Genomic DNA, 5,886 nt, shown 5'->3' with positions numbered 1-5,886 from the left:
GCCAGGGAGGGACCACAGGTGGGCTCCAGGGCATGTCCAGCCAGTCTCACTCAGTCCCAATCAGCCGGACCCCAGTAGCAAGCTAACCTACCGGTTGGAGCATCTGGCCCCTGGTGGTCAGTGCATGTCATAGTGAGCGGTTGAGCTGCCTTAGCATGTCATTAGCATATTACGCTTTGATTGGTTGAACGGATGACCGGACAACCAGACGACTGGACACTTAGCATATTAGGCTTTTATTATATAGGATCCTCTAAAAGCAACATGGTTACCAACTTAGAAGACCAATTCTGGAAAATTGCTCTGGTCTCTATTCACATTTTCAGATACTCAAATAAATAGAGAAATAGAATGATTTTTGAAATGTTTCTTATTTAACTTAATTCACCAGCATGTATGAAGTACCAGATGCCAGACACTGGGGAATACATGACCAATAAAACACTTGGTATACAAACTCAACAAACTTGTAAGAGCAACTTTTATATGTATAACAAGATATGCTTATAACCTACATTTATATTTATTAGGTAACATTTGGGCCTGACTCATCAGCACTTACCCCTCTGCTGACAATGCTTCCCACCTATAGAGATGGGCCTTATGAGGGCCTTACTCACTAGGGCTGGCCACTGGCCCAAGCTGAACTAATTAGATTCTCCCCCCCCTACCCCCCCTGAATTTTGAATTAGGACACAGAAACTTCTGTAAATTAGCTCTGGTCATGAATCAGGCAGACCCAGGAAATGAGGCCACTGGGCTGGCAGGCGTGATTTGGGGTTACCAAGTAAAATACAGGCTCCTATATTTTTATTTGCTCAATCTGACAACCTTACATGATGTGCCTTGTAAAAGGGGAGTGAAGAAAGCTGTTCTGTAAAGAGAGTAGAAATAGAGAGATAAGGAGAATTAAAGACTATGGCAAATGTGCAGCGGGGGAGGGGGTAAAACTGAGAGAAAGGAAAAATGTACCAAAAATTGCCTTATTCACCTATAACTTTTCAGCCCTAGGTCCCTTGGGAGATTTGGCTGTATTTCTTGCTTTAAGTTCTGTGGATGTCTTTCTTTTCTTTAGATAGCTTAGAGGAAATCTATTTTTTTATATCAAACATGTCCTAAGGCATGTATAATATTGTCACACTTTGAGGAAAAGTTTTTATTTTACAAACTTTAAAGGGCCATGAGGTATGTGAGTAGAAAACTTTATTTATCAAGAATATGAAAGTTTGTCTCTCTATAATAAATATACCATGAAATGTCTGGATCAATATTTATAAAAAATTTTGTTTTTGGAAACCTGGGATTCAGAATAGGTCTCCTTGGGTTCCTTAGAAGTATCAATTAAAGAGTAAACTCATTTAATGAACTTCCTCCAGATGTTATTCTAAAATCTTGATCCAAAGTAAAAACCATGAGGTGGCTAAATTATGAAGTCTTTAGGTGCTATCAGTTTCTATAATCCCTCCTTATCCCTCCTCTTCCCTTTCTTTGCCTCTTTCCTTCTTCCTTTCCTTTTCCATATCCTCCCTCCTCCAATTTCTAACCTCCCTATATTCCTTCTGAGGAAAAAGGCCATAAAAAAAATACTAACACCTCAGTGTAAATTAGTTGAAAGTGTTATTCACACTTGGAGTATTTGCATTTTAAAGAAAGACCTTAAGAAAGGAGCCAGTGGAACATTTCTGAGGTTGCTGTGAGCAACAGACTGTCCATAATGTGGAGTTTATATTAAACTAGAGGCCCAGTGCATGAATTTGTGCACGGGTGGGGTCCTTCAGTCTGGCCAGTGATCAGGGCTGATCAGGGCTATCTCACCCAGTTCTGATCAGGGCCGATTGGGATCAGCCAGCCAGGGCGAAGGACCGCGGGAGGTTGGCTGGCCACGGAGGTTGGCTGTGGGAGTGCACTGACCAAGAGGGGGCAGCTCCTGCATTGAGTGTCTTCCCCCTGGTGGGCAGTGCACGTCATAGCTACTGGCTGGTCTTCCGGTCATCCGGTCATTCAGTTGTAACAGTCGCATAGGCTTCCATATAAATAGATAATATTAGTTAATGGATTGGGGATAGATCATCATGCTGAATGTTCAAGAAAAACAAATTGGAGTGGTGCAGTCTACCCAAGCTGAGACTGGGGCTAGTGCTGGAAAGAAACAGCTTTTCCTGGGGTGGGTCTGGGAAAAGGAATCTATAAGATGTAAACCAGGGACAGTTGTTAACTGTGCAACAGCCCAGTTCTCAAAAGGAAACAAACAAACAAAAAACAAAGCTGACCATGGGCCTAATGGAAGGGCAAAAAAATGATCTAAAATATGTACTTGGTAGTATATTTCTAGGGTCAGAGGCCAAGAATCTTATAGCCTCTGCATACAACTGAACAGAACACAGTTGGATGGGCCTTTTAATTTTATCTGCAAGCTATCAAATTGTCCCCTTTATCCAAAAACATCTGCCGCCTGCCTGAAACTCTACTAATTGAATGTTTTTTTCTAAGAATAAGTGATCTCTTTTTAGAATTTTAGGGCAGATTATCAGTCATTCATATCTTAATATGGCCTATAAAAGAACCAATTAGTCCCTAGATGTGGATGTATTTTTAAATGTAGAAATATTCTTATGGCTTGGGAGAAGGAAGAATTTATTTTGGAATAGGGGTACTTGGAAGGGCAGGCAGGCCCAGTCATGACCAGAAGACAGCATTGATGATGCTTAGTACCTGAAATGCTGGAATCATAGGAATTGAAACACAAGCACAAAAAGAGCCTTGCCCTAACTGGTTTGGCTCAGTGGCTAGAGCGTCAGCCTGGGGACTCAAGGGTCCCAGGTTCGATTCCGGTCAAGGGCATGTACCTCGGTTGCGGGCACATCCCTAGTAGGGAGTGTGCAGGAGGCAACTGATCGATGTTTCTCTCATTGATGTTTCTAACTCTCTATCCCTCTCCCTTCCTCTTTGTAAAAAAATCAATAAAATATATTTTTTTTAAAAAGAGCCTTTAAAGTCAAAGTTTTTTTGGTTTAAATTTTAATCAACAATCAGTCTGTCCACAAAACTACTCCTAGAAACCAGATGGAAAGAACAATATAGAATACCTTCATGCAGTCTGCGCCCTTTCCCAAGGTGGGTGTGTTATCAGTGGGGTGTTGCTAAATGCTATAGGAATCATTGTAAGCCAAAAGAATTCAAAAACTAGTAGTGAACAAAAATTTCAGAATATTTCTAGAATAAGAAAGTATATTCTAAGCTATAGAACATAAATTTTTTTCTTATTGTTTTAGTAGTTTACATTTGTAAGGAAAAGTAATTTTACCACCACCTTTATCATTTCACAGTGTATTAAACCACCTTTATATACCAAACACTAAAAGATAAAGAACCATTTGTCTTGGAAATCTGGGGCATAGAGCAGGTACTAGGAACCAACTAGGAATCAAAAAAAGTTTTATTATAAGTTTTTCCCTGGACATAAGTACTATTAACATTTTCATATAATCCTTTAAACAATTTTCTCTGCATATTTTTTCTTTTTTTAAGGACTGTCAAAACTAATTTTATATTTGCACTCTTTATTAATTAAAAAAAAACAACTAATAATGATTTTTCTCTTCTTTTCCTCCTGAGATCCTTAAATCCAACTTCAATTACCATGTATTTCAGGAAATACAGAGTTCAAGTATATTGCCATAAAGAATAGCTTGTAATAACTTCCTACATATTTTTCTTTAATCTGTTTGGTAAACTATAGTCAGCTCTTGGATCATCTTAAGAAACCTATTTTTAGAAAGGTTTATGCCTTCAATAAAAATGAATAATTTGAAAATCCATGCCGATGTGACATTTGGCCAGAGCAACCAGAAACCACCTTTTGCTGCAGGAAGAAGGTTAATATCACATGGGGTGCCATGACCCAGGAACAGAATCAAGATGCAGTGGCCACTGAATTTGGTGTCTTGAAAATGGAAGGCATTATTGACAAAAGCAGACATTCTGAGGCTTGCACTTATTTGCCTTCTAAGACATTTAAGAGGGAGCCTCAAGAACATACAACAGAATTAGACAAAGAGCTAGATGAATACATGTGATGTGACAAGAAAACAGCTCAAAGGAGGAGGAAAAGGTCATCTCAAACAAAAATGACCTGTCAAAGACAGATCAGGAGACAGATTAGAAATGAACCATAGAGGCCAGTATGAGATCACAGAGGCCGATTCTCAGGAATATGTGGCTAATGAAATTACTTACAAGTTGTAGGAACCAAAGAAAGATCTGGTAGCCCGAGTAGTGAGTACTAATATACTTGGGGGGAAAAAAGGCAATTGAACTTCTGATGGAAACTACTGATGTTGAATAAAATGGTGGCCTTTTTATAAATGGGTGGCAGTGGGAGAAGAACAGCAGGTGGAGTTTTCTTGGATCTCCAGAAAAACACTCCTAGTATCAGTGAGGAACAATTTAAGGACATTTTCTACATTGAAAAGCAAAAGGAATATGAAAATAAAAAAGCTGTTAGGAAGAAGAGAACACAAGTGTTGGGGGAAAAGATGAAACAGGCTGTTAAAAGTCTAAATTTTCAAGAGGATGATGATATATCACGAGAAATGTTTGCAAGTGACACAAACGAGGCCCAGGCCTCTCTTGATGAATCACAGGAAGGACATGGAGAAACCAAGTTGGTTGCAGAGGAAGTCATTGAGGTTGATCATTTTCATGAATTGCATGTGTTTTCTTTATAAAAATTAGGATTTTAAAATGACACCCAACTTCATATTATGCTTTTCAACTTTATCCTATATAATAAAAGGCTAATATGCAAATCGACCAAATGGCCAAACAATGGGTCACTATAATGCGCACTGACCATCAGGGGGCAGGCGCTCAACGCAGGAGCTGCCCCCTGGTGGTCAGTGCGCTCCCGCAGGGGGAACGCCGCTCAGCCAGAAGCCAGGCTCATGGCTGGTGAGCGCAGCTGTGGTAGCAGGAGTCTCTCCCGCCTCTGCAGCAGCACTAAGGACCCCTCAGTGGACATTCCCCAAGGGGTCCCAGACTGGGAGAGGGTGCAGGCTGGGCTGAGAAGCCACCTCCCCACCCCCACCCCCCCCACTCCCACCCCCCACCCCCCACCGCCGCAGTACACAAATATCATGCACCAGGCCTCTAGTTGAGGTATAATTAAGGAATAAAATTGAAAGATATTTGAAGTGAACAATGTGATGATTTCATATATGTACAGATGTCAGATATTAAAAGATATGAAGTTAATTAACACATCCATCACCTCACATATTAAACCCCCCTTTTTTTGGTGAAAACATTTAAGTTCTACGTAGAAAATTTCTATTACACCGTTATCAACTATAGTCACTATGTCATACATTAGATCCTTGAAATTTATTCCTCTTATAGCTAAAAATATGTACCCTTTTATTAACCACTGGCAACAACTTTTCTACTCTGTTTCTATGAATACAATTGTTTTCCATATTATTTTGCATGTCTTTCTGGTTTGGTAAATCTCATATTAATTTTTGAAAGTTGCCTTTTCATTTTTAAAAAATGTAGTGATTATTTTAAAAATTTTACCCATAGAGTTACAAATATAAAATAAGTCACTGAATGAGGTTCTGAATGAGTCCCTTGTCCTAGGTAGACCAGCCTCTATAACAGCACTCTAGGTCAGCAGTTCTCAACCTGTGGGTCGCGACCCCTTTGGCGGTCGAACGACCCTTTTCACAGGGGTCGCCTAAGACCATCCTGCATATCAGATATTTACATTACGATTCATAACAGTAGCAACATTACAGTTATGAAGTAGCAACGAAAATAATTTTATGGTTGGGTCACAACATGAGGAACGGTATTTAAAGGGACAGAAGGTTGAGAACCACTGCTCTA

The 5,886-nt window shown here is 39.8% G+C and overlaps 1 pseudogene; it reads left to right on the top strand.

Moving 5' to 3' along the window:
• The first annotated feature begins 3,798 nt into the window (after window positions 1-3,798).
• Window positions 3,799-4,727, top strand: LOC139006481 (phosphorylated adapter RNA export protein pseudogene; annotated as a pseudogene).
• Window positions 4,728-5,886: the final 1,159 nt, after the last annotated feature.

The sequence above is a fragment of the Myotis yumanensis genome, unplaced genomic scaffold (genome assembly GCF_028538775.1).
Source record: "Myotis yumanensis isolate MYYU_CA2020_CCGP unplaced genomic scaffold, mMyoYum1.0.hap1 SCAF_3, whole genome shotgun sequence".
NCBI classification, from domain to species: domain Eukaryota; kingdom Metazoa; phylum Chordata; class Mammalia; order Chiroptera; family Vespertilionidae; genus Myotis; species Myotis yumanensis.
This window is presented reverse-complemented; position numbering and strand designations above follow the sequence as displayed.